Source organism: Onychomys torridus, chromosome 20 (assembly GCF_903995425.1).
Source record: "Onychomys torridus chromosome 20, mOncTor1.1, whole genome shotgun sequence".
NCBI classification, from domain to species: Eukaryota; Metazoa; Chordata; class Mammalia; order Rodentia; family Cricetidae; genus Onychomys; species Onychomys torridus.
The window spans coordinates 18,949,065-18,965,040 of record NC_050462.1 but is presented as its reverse complement, the minus strand read 5'-3'; the positions used below and the strand labels follow the sequence as shown (position 1 = coordinate 18,965,040).

Here is a 15,976-nt window from a genome sequence, read left to right as displayed (position 1 = left end):
TCCCAGGGATGCTGCAGAGCTGATGTCTGATCTTTTGGCTCCTGGACCAGTGCCCTTTCCATGTGCAGCCCTGGCTGTCGGCAAGAGAAAGACCTTCAGTCAGCCAGCCCATCAGCTAAGTACATGTATACATAGATTATCCAGCGCCACGCACCAATGACTGTGTCCACGGCATCCATCATTTTTTTCCTTTGTAACTTTAAAATGACTAGGCAAATGATTTTATTTGGTAATTATGTTGAAGAGTGTGTAATCATTATTTCATACATTTTCTTGACAAATGTGGGTGTAATTGCATTTAATGTTGTGCAGAGGTGTAGTGTAATTTTTAGATATCTTTGTTACAATTGTCAGCAGGTTGTCATTTTAGTTGCTTTTAGATAAATGACATAGGTAATACCTAATAACTGAGTAAAAACATATATACTCAAATGCCATATGGTTTATATGCTGCATGTATTTAAAAAATCCATTTACTGATCAGAAAGGTCATTCATTTGATATCAATAAAGGCATTGGAAACATGAACAGAACTAGAATGAATAAATAGACGTTTGAAAGTAAGAGCTGTGTTAACTACCAATTTTATAATTTGATGGTCTTATATAAAGATATTAAATTTGCCATCAAAGATATCCAAGGCATATTCCAGTTCTGGACCTGGGTGCTTTTACTCTTTGAACATCTCTTCTCTTTTCAACTATGCTGTTTCACATCTGGTACAGCACGTGGATTACTTATACCTTCTCAGCCCACTAGACAGTCTACAACAGCCATGAATAGTTCAAAGTTTGTTCCACTGCTTTCTCTGAAGAAAGCCCTAACTTCAAAGGTTAGATAGCTCAGCTCTAGAGTTGGATAAATAAACATAGGCCTCTCTTGACTAATGCTGCTTCCTTAATACACTCTTCATCCAAATAAATAATCAATATGTGGATAAAAATATACAATAACTATGGAGGACATTATAGTGCCTATCCCTACTTCTTTTTATTGGCCATGAGTATTGGAGTTCAGAAGATAATTTACAAAAATCAATTCCCTTATTTCTGGGGATCAAACGCAGGTCATCAGGCTTGGTGGCAAGTGCCTTTACCCAATGAGCCATCTTACCGGCCCTGACGTTCTTGAGAAATAAAGAAATGCAGAGAAATTTAGCGGAAGAAGACTCTTTGAAAAGTTCATGCATTGCGTAGTGAATGTTTGTTATCCGATAAAGTCAGATAGTAGAGTAGAGTAAGCCTGATTCTAAGGCACTTTTTTCATATAGACTTTGAATCTGTCCATGCAGATGTTGAATCTATCTAGCAAAGGAAGATGTATCATTGACCCTCCAGTGGACACCCTGCCTGTTAAGACATGATGGCATTAATACCACAGTTAAGGGTGACTCTCCATTAAGCAGATTGTTATAGGATGCTTTGGTGACTTAGCTGTCAAGTAAAACACTGGAAGATCACAAAAGGCGAAAGTTGGCCTTTTCTCATGGATACAATGGTGTCAGAAGTATAAGAACTGTGTCACTGCGGTAATGACAAAAAACCATGATTTGCAGTGTTCTGGAGTTTAAATGAAAATCATCCCTTATCGGATAGGGAAGGGGATAGACATGGACAGTAGACTCTGAATTCGAGTTTCATAGCCGTACAAGGACTCAGACACTTGAGTGTTCTAGACCGTGCCACAGGGTGTCCAAGAAATATATGCCTTTGTGCCATAATTTAGAGCTAGTAAACATCAACAATGCCAATAAATCAGGTAGAACACAGCAGCAATATTACAGCAATCAGAATTTTCCTCCCATTTCTTTTTGTATTCATCCATGCAATTTCTATAGCTACAGATTATGAGACTTGTGAAGCCTTTTAAAAGGACTTTGGTCCAGAATAAGATTTCGTTATTCACGTGATACTTCCTATACTGTGGAATTCAAGTGAAGCCTTAGTTAAACTACTATAACAGTTGAAAAAAACAAAACAAAAACAAAGAATTATTAAACTGGAATACCACAGCTTTTCTAGACATCCATCCCTTTCTTGCTTATCAAGGCAGCTCATTTTACAAGGTAGTAATCTTGGCTAGAAACTCTTCTCTATTACAGCTTTTTTTGTATCATGGAATCTGGGTTATCAAAAATAATTGTATGGCCGGGCGGCGGTGGCGCACGCCTTTAATCCCAGCGCTCGGGAGGCAGAGGCAGGCGGATCTCTGTGAGTTCGAGGCCAGCCTGGTCTACAAAGTGTGTTCCAGGAAAGGCGCAAAGATACACAGAGAAACCCTGTCTGGAAACTGCCCCCCCAAAAAAAAAATTGTATTGGCTTTCTTTAGACAGCCGGAAATGGTGGAAAAGTTTAAAGAGGAGTAGTTGGCGAACAGAAGCAACCAAAGGGGACAGTGAAGTTCAGTGTGTGTCTGTCTTGATGTATATATGATTGTATACATATTCATGTTGATGTATAAATGAATATATATAAATATATATATATAGCTGCTGAGACACAAGATCTCTCTTATCTATATTTGTTTTGAATATTAGAAATCTAATCTCAGTATATGTACTCTCAATTTAACACTATCATTCAATATTAATAATGTCCCCAAATAATCTAAGGTCAATGAATTTTAGCATAAAATATCCAGATGCTGCTGGGTGGCACACATGCTTATCCAGCACTTAGGAGGCAGAACAGAGGATGGAGTCACATTGGAGGCCGCTGTGGTCTACATAGTGAGATCTAAGCTAGCCAGGGCAACATAATGAGACCCTATCTCCCAAAAACAACAGCAAAAAGATATATCTTAGCCATTTTATTTCTTCTTTGGAGAATTCTCTGTTCAAATCCAAAGCCCATTATAAATTGGGTCACTTGTTTCCTTGACTCGTGGTTTTCTGAGTTCTTTATATATTCTAGATATTAATCCTCTTTCATGTCATTGCTGGTAAAAGCTCTTTTACTATGTGTGTAGATTTCTTCTTCACTTGATTGGATTGATTGTTTCCTCAGCTGTTTAGAAGACTTTTAGGTTTATGAGATCTTTCTTGTCAGTTGTTGGCCTTAATTCTTGGGTAACTGGAGTCCTGTTCAGAAAGCCCTTTTCTCTACCTACATGCTATACGGCACTGCCTATATTTTCTTTTAGCAGTTTTAGCATTTAGGTTTCTCACTGAGGTGTTTGATGTATTTTGAGTTGATCTTTGTGCAGGGTGATAAATAAGTATCTAATTTCATTCCTCTACATGGGAATATAAAGCACCATCTGTTAAAGATTCTGTCTTTTCTCCAGTATATATTTTTGAACTCGTTGTCAAATATTAGATGCATATAGTTACATATAGTCATATTTGATCTTCTGTTTTATTACATTTATTTCCATGTGCTGGTACCATGCTGTTTTTTTTTTTAAATTAATATCGCTCTGTAATATGTCTTGAAATCTGGAATGGTAACACCTCTTCCCCACCCCCTTGGTGTTCTTTTTTCCCCTCAGGATTGCTTTAGTTATCCAGGGTCTCTCTCTTGTGTTTCCGTACAATATTGTTTTTCTATTTATGTGGAGAATAGTGTGGGGATTGTTATTGAAATTTTATTGAATCTATAAATTGATTTCAGTGCAACGGTCATCTTTAAACTATTTTAGGAGATCTTTAAATCCTCAATATCTTCCTTCAGGGGTTTAAAGTTTTCGTTGTAGAGGTCTTTTACTTCCTTGGTCAGATTTATTCACATTTTATTTTCTTTGAGGCTACCATGAATGGGAGCATGCCCACAATTTCTTTCCCCCCCTTGTTCCTTGTTTGTTGTATAGGAACGATATTAATTCCTGCATGTTTATCTTATATTCTACATCTTTGCCAAAATTAGTGATAATTTCTACAAGTTTTCTGGTGGAACTTTTGCCCTCTCTTATATGTAGTATCGTATTATCTGTGAATATGGATAGTTTGACTTTTTTTTTCCTACTTGAGTCTTTTTAATTTCCCTCTCTTACCTTATTGTTCCAGCTAGTGCGTTGAATACTAGATTGAAAAGGAGTGGCAATAGCAGGCCCATCTCATTCCTGATTTTAAATAGATTGTTTTTTTGAAATTTTTCCACTTAGGATAATGTTGGCTGTGGGTTTGTCCCTTCTAGCCTTCATTATGATGAAGTATGTTCCCTCAGGTCCCTCTCTCAAGGACTTTTATAATAAAGGCCTGTTGGATTTTGTTAAAGGCTTTTTTGTGTGTGTCTATTGAGATGATAACGTGACATTTATCTTTTAGCTCCTGTATATGATTTATTTATTATATATATTGGCTTGCATGTGTTGAGCCATGTCTGCATCTCCACAATAAAGTCAACTTGATCACGGTAGAGGATATTTTTGATAGATGTCTATATGTTTGTAAATATTTTTATTGAGGATTTTTGCATTTATGTTTTCATCATGGATACTGGTCTGTAGCTTTGGCTTTGTTGTTGTGTCTTTAATTGGTTTTGGTATTAGAGTTGAAGGAGTTTGGGAGTGCTTGTTCACTTTCTTGTTGTGGAATATTCCTTTACACTGTGTAGAAGATACGTCACTGTGATTGGTTTAATAAAAAGAGCTAAATGGCCAATGGCTAAGCAGCATTTAATGCTAAGAAGGTGAAGGGCACAATCGCCAGCCGGATGAAGAGGAAACAGGATGGGAAGTTCAGAGTCTCCATGATATTATTTGCGAGCTGGCAGCCCCAAAAGAAAAGTCTGTCTACACTTTCTCCTTTTTGAAAGTAATTTAAGAAATATTTGCTTTTAGGTCTTCTTAAAAAATCTGGTAGAATTCTGCCATGAATCCATCAGGGCCTAGACTTGTTTTAGTCTCTTCTCTCCCTACTCTTTCAATCTCCTCACTTGTTATGGGTCTGCTTAGGTTGTTGATCTCTTTTTGGTTTAACTTTGGTGGTTTGAGATGAATCTAGGAAGGAATTCATGCATTTCTTTCAGATTTTCCAACCTAATCCAGTATAGGTTTTTTAAAGTATTCCCTGAGAAATTTCTTCTGTGTCTGATGTAGTAGTTCCCTGTTTATTCCTGATGTGTCAATATGGGTTATCTTTCTTCTTTTAGATAGTTGAGCCAAGGATCTTTTGATTTTGTTTATCTTCCCTTATATTTATACCAGATAGGTTGTGAGCCTTGCCTTTAGTGCCTGAGCTATCTTTCCAGCCCTTGTTTATTTTCCCAAAGAGCCAGCTCTTAGGTTCATTCTATCAGGCACGAGAAACCTCCTTTTGCATTGTTGGTCAGGGGAACCCAAGAGGCTATAAAACAAAGTAGGCTCCTGCCTTTGCCCTTGCTTGCCTCCCAGAAGTTGAAAGGAAGCTCATATTGCTGAAGATACAACCTACTTTGGCCACAGGACCCAGATGCCTTGGGCTGGGTCTGACCCAAACCCTCCTCCCTGAGACCTACATTTAATTGTACTGGAAGATGTTTTGCAAGCTGCCAAGGGAGGAAAGCAATCAATAGTCCTACTCAGCTGTGGTGTCTGTGAACCACAACAATGGCCAGCATGGCAGGATATTCCTAGAGGTGCAGTGGTAGCCCTTCTGTCTTGGTGGTAGCTAATAGTTGTCTGCAAAGGCTTAGGGCCAAATCAACAGTATGGATTGACTGGCACAGTAAAGCTAACTAACTACCCATGGCTAGTAAAGTCATAGATCTCTAAGGAGAATATACTGCTGCCCCTTTCTAAACCAGTATAATTCATAACGGCACCCTAAATACTTACCCTTAGACCTCTAGACTAGTGTAGATCCTTACCTTTTATCGAAGAAGCTTCTTTTTTTTGCCACAGATGGGGACCATTCCAGGAAGCCTTAAACGGTCCAAATGAACAGAACAAGTGACTGTGCGGTGTCCAGCCTCCACTGAGACACCCACAATACAACAGAACCTCAAAGAAGGAGGATGGAAAGACAGTAAAAGTCAGAGAGCCAGCAAAGTCTGCTGTAAGAGTGAGTGTTCCAGTTATGCCAGAGATGTGGCAGTCCTGAAATCTCAACAACACGGCTGCTCAAACAAGACCTGACAACCGTTCCTGTTGACGTGAAGATCTCACAGAGATGAAGACCTCCAAGAGTTTTGAGAGAGGGAGGATTAATCTTCCCCAGAGAGGAGCCCCTTAATCGATTATCCAATCTCAAGTGTCAGTCCTAATCATATATATAAACACTAAATGGACACAGCAGGTTGGATTTATATTTATTTGCATATATATAACAATAATAATTAAAGAGTAAGAGGCCATAAATTTGAAAGGGAGGGTTTATGGGTGGGATAGAAGGAGGAGAGAGGTGGGGGGGGGAGTTATATAATTATATTTTAATTAAATAAAACAAAATTAAACAACCCTACAAAAACCCAAACCCAAATATCCAGACCCAGTACAACAGTCATTGGAGGCCTCACAAGTCATCTGGTATGCTAATTACGTAAAAGCCTGTACTTTGGGGTGGACTTGTCGGCTGGCATTTCAAAGACTGAAATGATTTATATTAGCAGGAAGTAAGACTGTCTGGTGGATGATGAGTGTAAGCGCTTACTCACCTTGTATTTCACTACACAATTTCCTCCTCCTGTCTTTCCTGGAAGGATTCCTCTAGCTTCCTGTCAGGTTTGAGAGTGAATCAGTGTTTCCCAGGTTGTTGTTGTTTTTCTTCGTTACTCCAAACACCTTCCAATGGCATATATAATCTCATTCAGTCTCTTATAATTTGATATGATAAAGAAGTGATTTTAAAGAAGATTAAAATTTTGAAATCAGCGTATCTTTAACAATTGCTATACAAATTTTAATTCTCTCCTTTACCTTTTAACTTTCTCTCACTATATATATATATATATATATATATATATATATATATATATATATATATTTGCTTGTTTGTTTTTATTTATTTTTGAGACAGAATCTCAGGCTGGTCTGGGGGTCACTATGTAATTGACAGTGACCTTAAACCTCTGAACTCTACCTCCCAAGTGCTGGTAGGTATGACAAGCTCTTTTATTCCATTTATTTTAGCTTTAATATGTTGTTTTTACACATATTATCTACTTAATATTTAAATGTACATTTTTGACTTTAGAAAACACTTACATTTTTTTCCCTGAATTTTGTTATGTAAGAAAAAGCATAACTTGCTGAAGAAGCAATTAATCAGTATAGAGATAAATAGATATTAAAATACACAGTAAAATTTAACTCTGTGTAATGCATCAAGCCTTGACAGAAAGCTGCTTTTGTTCCTATACTTAGAATTCTTACAATTGCTCTAAAAAAGCTAGCTTATTTTTGTAATCTTTTCCCTTTGTTCTTAAATGGTTGGGTATCAGAGGACTCAAGCTGCTATTTCCAAGCATTTATCCACAAATAACACACTGAATGTTTGGAGAGGCTATACTGCTAACAGTGAACACATTACAAGTCAAATTGGACAAAATGCAATTATAATTTTCCATTAAATAGTGGCGTTTAAAAGATTAGAAACATACTGATGGAAAGACTACAAGTTTTGATCAGATGTGTATAATTTATAAAATTAGTGTGAGTCATCACATAGAAGTTTGGAATTACCATTTTAGATTTTTTTTAAAGGTTTAAAGTGTGTTTTTCTAGTGTGTGCATGTAGGTCAAGCACAGTTATTTCCACGTCGTGGTGCAGGTATTGAGGTCAAAGGACAACTGTCGGGAGTTGGTTCTCTCCTTCAACTGTGGTTTCCTGAAGTCAAGCTCAGACCAGGCTTCTGTGGCTGGGGGCTTTTAGCAGCTGAGCTGTGAATACAACCACCTTCACACTTCTTAACAGAATGTGTGTTAGAAACATTTGAAAATCATCCTTGAATTGAGGAAGTTGACAAGAAGGCTTTGGGATGACTCTCATGTGAAAGGCAGGTTAGGGAGTAGGTTTGGGAAAGAAAGGGGACCTAGAACACTGCAGGGTCTTGCTAGTCTGGTAGGAGAGGATTAACTCTGTCTTCATGTCAGCGCAAAGACTTATCAGCTGTTGCTGTCTGTCACGACTCAGGTAAGACTCACACTCACTGAAAGGAATGGGTCACGTGATCACAGCTTGGTTCTAGGGTAATGTCCTATATAGGATTGACAGTCCCTCTGAAACTCATATACCAGGAAGAGGAAGGTGGTGAGCGAGTGTGAGTAATACATCTCAACACATCCACTTTCTCAGTTCCCAATTAGTCACTCATTATTGGAGTTAAATTATATAATACATGACTAAGTGAAATTATGTAAAGCTGAACAATAAGCAAAACAGTTGAATAGTAGGATTAACCTGGGTCAGGAAATGCACAAACAGTGGCTGAGTCACAAAAACATCTCTTTGATCACCATTGGCTGCCACAAACATTTGTTTGATGAACTCTCTGTGGCTCAAACATGCTCCTCGTTTAAAGGCTGATGCACAGTCATTGGATTGAACAATTTAACATGCCCACTCTCCACCATAGCAGATGTTTTGCTTCTTGGCATTATGATGCCACTTTTCCATGGCAGTAATATCTGAGCTTTCTGTTTGTCCCACGAGAAAAGAACTTGATCCATAGCTGGAGGAATGGACCAAAAGGCCAAGATCCCAAGGAACAACCTGGACCAAGGGGAAAAAAAAACCACAATCCATGAGGAGGTAAATCCAAGAGAAATGGAGTTGAGGTCCACAAGGCCAAACCACACCTGAGGCCACCACTGCTTGCATACTTTTAATGAACCATAATACATTTGATCATTTATGCTAAGTCAAAACGACGTTGCTTTATTCTTCAGACACCACTTTAACTGCTCCATTCTCAGAAAAACCCTTGTCAGCCCTGGGCTCATGAGCCAATATCTGGTATGTAAGTTCATCTTGACAAGTAACTGCTTTGTGGGAAAAGAAGCTGGAATTGAAGGCAAGTTGGAGGCATATATGTTAGATGATTGGATATGCATTATTTGGTGAATCTTAGTCTTATTGTTGAAGCACATTCACTATCTAGGTAGCAATTTTTAGTTCAGAATATATATATGCATATATATGTATACACATACACACACACACACACATATATAACTAGACACTATCATACTGTGCATATGCAACTGGCCTTGAACGTGTGTATCCCAGCATTGCCCTCTGGAATGCTGGGATTGTAGATGTGTGTCACCTCCTGGCAGAAATGGCCTTGGTTTTCCTTTGTGTCTTCTGACTACATTTTTGTGTCTTCTCCATTTTAAATCATCTTTCTGTATAGTTTTAAAATCTACGAATGCTGTCATCTTTTGTTGATTTTCTGTTGGACAATAGAAAATTGCAAAATGTATTAGGCTATGTTGAACATAGGCTCTGCTTTCCTGGATGGTCCACTTCTCAGTCTGTGTTTTTCTAATTGGGCTGTGCATTAGTTTCACCTCAGTAGTCTTAAAATAATGATTCCCAAACTTAGAGTGCATCCATCAGTTCACTTGGTAAAACTTTAAAAGATTCCTAGGCCAATCCCAAGTTTCTGACTCAGTAATTCTAGGGTGGGGCCCCCCGATTTTGCATTTATAACTGGTTCCAGGCCATACTGATACTGTTGGTCTACAGACCACTGCTTAAATATTTTTTTTCATCCTTATGACTTAAATCAGAATCTTCTGAGTAGGGGAGGGTTTAAGGCTCCCCAGATGATTCTAATGGGGAGCCAGGCTGAGCACTATTGTCCTAAACAGAGGAACACGGCTGGGTTTTATTTCCTGCTTAAGAACTTACAGAGGTTCATAGTTCCAATAAAACATTCCCTTTCACATCTCACATGAACCCCTTGACCTTCACCATCTACCCCACTAGGAAAAGTCAATAAACTCAAATGAAAGAAAGGGCTAGAGTTGATTACCCAGGAGAAGCACTGGCTGAGTACCAACGCTATCTGGTCTCAAGAACTGTAGAGAAGTTTAAGAGAATTCCTGTAATTATGTTACTGGGGTCCAACCCGCAAAGGTGAATAGTTTAGTGAGGGGATTTAGATGCCTAGATGGTGCAGGGGATTGGAAGCTGCAGGAAGGTCCAGAAGAGGTGCTGAAGTTAACAGAGCTCAGGAGCCTGGATTTCAGGAAGGAAGCTAGAACCAAGATGGGCTTATTTAGTAGTAGCTGTGATTTTAGTTGACAGGGAGGATTCAGTGAGCACTTGCTGGGAGTTCCAGCTTCTTGTGTCTTGGAATAAATAGTTGAACGGAGACACACAGATGGTAAGAAGCAAAGTGAGAATTTATTAACAAAGGATATACTTCCCAGGGAGGGAGCTAGCTAAGGCAAGGCTAAAGTTGAGAAGCTTGAAAGTCCTGCTGTACAAAGAATCTAGTCTTTAAAAATTTAACATCCTTTCTCTCTCTCGGTGTGAGTTGTATATACATGTGCCACACTATGCGTTGAAGATCAGAGGACAATTCTAGGGAGTCTGCTCTCTTTTTTTCTCCCTGTGGGTCCTTGGGATCAAACTCAAGTAGTCAGGTTTGATGGGATTGAACTCATATCATCAGGTCTAGCAGCAAGTCCCTTCAACCATCTTTCAGTCCCTGAGTTCTGGTTTCTGTGTTACTTTAGATTGGATTTTTGGCTCATTTTCAGTGAGGACTTTTTGTGTGTGCTTTTTTTCTTTTTTCTTTCTTTTTCTTTTTTTCCCCTAGAGCTGAGGACCAAACCCAGGGCCTTGCGCTTGCTAGGCAAGCACTCTACCACTGAGCTAAATCCCCAGCCCCATTGTCTGTGCTTTTATACATGTGATTCTAGTGTACAATTTCATGTATCCTATGCACCATTAACATCTTGCATTAGTCACCTTTCTATTTCTGTGATAAAATACCATCATGAAAGCAACTTATAACAAACAAACAATGTCTGATTGGGGCTATGGTTCCAGTCCATGATGGCAGAGCAGAGATAGAGCAGCAGGAACAGTTGAGAGCTCATGTGTCAAACCACAAGCCGGGGGCTTAGAAAACACTGAGGATGGTAGGAGGGTTTTGAAGCCACAGTACATCGTTTTCCAAAATGCCACACCTCCCAATCCTTCCCAAACAGTTCCTCCAACAGAGGACCAAACATTTAAACATCTGAGCCTATGGGGGCTCTCTTAGTTAGGGTTTCTGTTGCTGTATAGAGACACCATGAGTGCAGCAATTCTTCTAAAGGAAAGCATTTAATTGAAATGGTGACTTACAGTTTAGAATTTAGTCCATTATCACCATGGTGACACATGGTGGCATGTAGACAGACATGGGGCAAGAGATGGACTGAGAGTCCTACCTCTTGACCCGCAGGCATCAGGAAGTAGTCTCAGTGTCACACTGAGGGAAGCTTGAGCGGAAAAGACTTCAAACTCCCCCCACCCCAACACAGTGGCACACGTCCTCCAAAAAGGTCACACCTACTCCAACAAGGCCACAGCTCCTAACAGTGCCATTCCCTTTGGGGGTCATTTTCTTTCAAACCACCACACATCTCAACTCTCCACCCAAAGGTAAGCAAGCAGTTTATTATTAGGATGAGTCACCTCCAGCCACTCCAGAGTATCTCTGCATGTACAATAGCAGCGTTGACCAACTCAACCCAGCTTCAGGGAGGGTGAGCCTTGCTCAATGCTAAATTGTAAGACTTGGCCCAAGGTCTCCCAGACCTTTCTCTTTGTAGTATTTTCCTGCCTCAGTTGGAGCCAGGAGAGGGGGTGGGGGAGAAGCAGCTGCTGCCAGGGATGCTCTCAAAGCAGAGAGCTGTGAATGTTGGGGGGAATAGTCTGCCTTCTCTTTTTCCCCCTAGAGTGAAAATAAACGTTATTTCTGAGAATTATATATAAATAGCCTAGGACTGAAGTCAATACAATAATTAGGACTTTCCTAATGTTTTTGGGGCTTTGCAAATATAATTTCCAAATTGTCTTCCTTCTTTCTTCAACTTTCATTTGTCTCTGATCCCTCTGTTGCAATTGCCCCCTAGAATATATTCTAAGTGTTAGTTCTCTGATTAAAACACTTGGCCTCAGGGACCTGAACGTGATGACTCCTACCTCTTTCTCTGGTTTTACCTAGGACTCCCAGTTTGTGTCAAGTTTTAATGATCCACAAATAAATCATTTGTGGAAAAAAAAATCATTTGTGAGTCCATGAAAAGACATGCTCCTGTCTCCCAGTTTGCTGACCGGATAACCATCTTTCTGGTCTCATTTTGAAACATTCTTCTCTCTGGATTCTGGATGCTTCTTCTGACAGTGCAATTGGAAGTGAATCTCTTTCCTCAGGCTCTTTATTATCTTCTGATTTGTCTCACCTGCTTTTTTTTTTTTTTCTTTCCTGTTTCCAGTCAGCATTGCTCATCAACTAAGCCCACTGGAGTGACAGTTGACACCAGAGTCTGGGAAACAAGCCACTGAATCAGTCCTTATAGCCTACAGATGTGAGCAGACCGGAAAAGCAAGAGGTGATGCTGAGAACAAAGGTCAAGAACCAGCATACCGTTCTTAGACAGTACAGCTTTTACAGATGAAACTGTGAGGGTGATCATTCCTACATGTCACTTCATTCTTTTCTTCTTTTCCTTTCTTTTCTTTTTCATGCAGTCAAGTTCCCTGCATTTGAGGAAATCGCAGGGGTCAGCTCAGCACATCTGGAGTGCAATAAGATAAGACTCACCCGAGGAGGGCCACTTTGTGAGCATGGTATCTCCCCGTTCAGGTAAGCATTAAGATTTATTTGTGCCGGGCAGTGGTGGTGCATGCCTGTAATCCCAGCACTTGGGGGCAGAGGCAGAACTGTGAGTTCGAGGCCAGCCTGGGTTACAGAGCTAGTTCAGGACAGGCTCGAAAGCTACAGAGAAACCCTGTCTCGAAAAACCAAAAAAAAAAAAAAAAAAAAGGATTTATTTGCTTATGTATTTTATGCATATGGATGGATGCTCTGTCTGAATATATGCCTGCACAATGCCACTTCATTCCAATGATGGTTGGAATCTTTGTTTTGGGATTTTAATACAATCTTAAAATGTGCTTGTACATGTGATGTGTATGTTTTCTGTGCACATGTGTAATCTCCTTTGACTGCTTAGTAACCTACTCCAAACACTATCTAGCAGTCTCCTTTCATGTGCTGTTTCAATTACCTGTGGTGAACCACAGTCTGAAAATGCTAAATGGCAAATTCTGGAACAATTCAAAAACTTAAATTGTACACTGTTTTGGGTAGTATGATTAAAGGCTTGAACTATCAGCTCCATCTCACTGTCCAGGGTATGATGTGTACACTGTTGTCCCAACAGTCAGAGTTACCATCAAAATTGTGCAGTACTTGTATATTAAGTTCAGTTCTATTGGTGGTTTTGAAGTCTCTACGTGTGCTTTGGAATGCAGCCTTGGAGCATAAGCTGAGACCACTGCAGTCAGATTTTAGAGTGAGATTTCAAAAAGTTTCTTCTGGTGTCTAGTACTAACTTAGTTAATCATTTTTCTTTACCAAAAGACCTGTCTAAGATTGGGATAATGCACACATGGACTTTAGGACACTGATAGTTGTTTCTTTGAAATCATGGAGTGATTTAATATGCTTCCTTGCTTGGCAGGCTTTAGACTCCCAAACTGCCTCTAAATGGGACTCTTGTTTTCCTTATTGACAGGCAAGGAGCTCATTTTGCATTGGCCACAAGTATGCTAGGGCCAAGCTCAAGACACTCTCTTGAAATTCACTGTAAACTTCGTTAATGAAGCCATTGTTTGAGTGGTAGATGGAGTTAATTTTCCAGTTAATTAATCTTTCTGCCCCATTTCCATAGGATCATCAGAGGCTCTTTCCTGTCCAGATTGACTGATAGTCTTGTCCATGAATCTGTAAGCACCGTGTCTGTTCATCTCCAGAATGGTCATAATGTTATAGCATGATACATATTTATATGTAAGTACATTATATTAGTTATCATTCATTAGTGGCACTTGATACAATTCTGTCTTTTCTAATAGGGTCACTTTTAGGAACTGTTTGAACAATTCCATAACAAGGGATAACTGCCCCAGCCTTAATCCAGACCTGAGTGGGTGGTCAACACCATCTGGCACTTATTAGGGAATTGGCTGCTTTAGCATCATATACCGATCTTAAAATGTACTGTGTTTTGGCTCCCCCAATTCCCTTACAATCTGAGGGTCTCGCCATATTTAAGAAAGTATTCACTAAGGAGCTTATGGAGAAGACTGAAAGGCAGATGTAAGGTGGAGGTTGTGCATTTGTTGTTCAGGCAAACTTGCTCCCTGGGTGTTTGGGTCTTTGCTGTAGGGTGCTGTGTACACACACTTTGAGCAACTCTTCTGCGAGGATGGATTGTGGTTGGGGTGGGATGAGCAATTACATTACATTTTTCCATTCTCTTAATTCCCAGTGGTAGCAGAACTTGCCGCTCTCACGTAAGTCCACTGTGATACGTGGGGCGAGTCGTTTCTGGAAGCTATGCATGACTAAGTCTGGCCCCTCCAAGCCCATCCTCCATTTCTCTCTCTGGCTGTTTTCTCTGTATTAACCACTTTTCTGATTAGATAAGCAAGAGTGAGTCTGTCTCTTCAACTTAATCCTACTAAATGCAAAAGGCAACATTTCCCTTGATTTCCAGAAACACATTTCACACTCATTAAAAACCCTGCCCAGAAAGGGACGGAAAAATAAGCTGCATTCAAAGACCTTTGGCCTGCTAAATTTGCTTATGAACTTCAGTTTCTGATTTTAAGATTTAATTATTCCTTTTTATCAATGGTATACACATACTTGAGGTTTCAAAAGCCAACTTTGTTACCAGTGGCATAATAATAATTTTTAAAATCTATATTTACTCAAATTTGTTTCCCTAGCTTCTCATTCCTACCCTCACACTACCCTCCCTCCCTCTCTCCCTTCCTCCCTCCCTCCCTCCCATCCTCCCTCCTTCCCTCCCTCCCTCCTTCCCTCCCTCAAACCCTCCCTCCCTCCCTCCCTTTTTCTTTTTTTCCTCCTGTCATAGTCTCTTGAGTGCTGAGATTTGGGGTCTATCTTTTGAGATCTGACATTCATAGTGTTTGTAGATGGTTTTCGATTTCTTCTGGTCTTCGTATTTTTATTTCTAAGTAGCATTTCTATGTTGTTATTTCTCCGGCTTCCCCACTTTGGTTTATTTTTTTTTCTTCACTTTTTTTTGATAGAAGACGAAATATCGCTTCTCTATCATCTGCCTTTCTCACCATTTTTTTTTTTTTTACATAGATAACGATTTTTTTTTTTTTTAAATTGGTCTTTCCTATTTCTGCTTGCTCTCCTCTGTTCTCTGTTCTTCTAACAGAAGAGCACGGACTGCAGGTGAGCGCATGCGCAGGACCAAAGCACCAAGGCCAACTCACTGTAACTATGTGCGTCATGCAAACTAACCCACTACTGTGAAATCCTTCTTGATTATGACCCACGACCCACAGCCCTCAGTAGGCCTCACTTCCCCACACTGCCTCAATAGGCATTGACGTTTCAATGACACATGAACTTCTGGTGCACGCAGCTGAACTCTAACTGGGAAAACATTACTGACAATTGAGTCACAGGATTTGAGGTTCCCATCCCCCACCCCGTCTCTCTTTCTCCCGGCTTACTCATCTATGTACCTCTGTCGATCTTTTCACTAATTCTCTGGCAGAGGTATGAATCTCTTTCAGGCTATTAAAACACATCAAAATGAGATTTAACCCCCCCCCCCAACCCCCCCCCCCCCCCGTCCTTACCATAGAGCTACCTCCTTCTGGAACCCTTCCAGACTGGCCTTTCTGCTTAGCTGTCCACAGCTCCCACCTGTGCTGGCATCTCCGTTTCTAAAATCTTAGGTTTTCCACTATTGTGATTTAGCATCTCATTTCTTGGCACTATCTGTGGTTAACTTTTTTTTTTTTTTTTTTTGAGGGAACCTTATGCCTCTCTCTCTCTCT

At 39.9% G+C, this 15,976-nt stretch overlaps 1 pseudogene; it reads right to left on the bottom strand.

Moving 5' to 3' along the window:
• Positions 1–12,604: 12,604 nt before the first annotated feature.
• On the bottom strand, positions 12,605–12,736 carry LOC118571277 (annotated as a pseudogene).
• Positions 12,737–15,976: the final 3,240 nt, after the last annotated feature.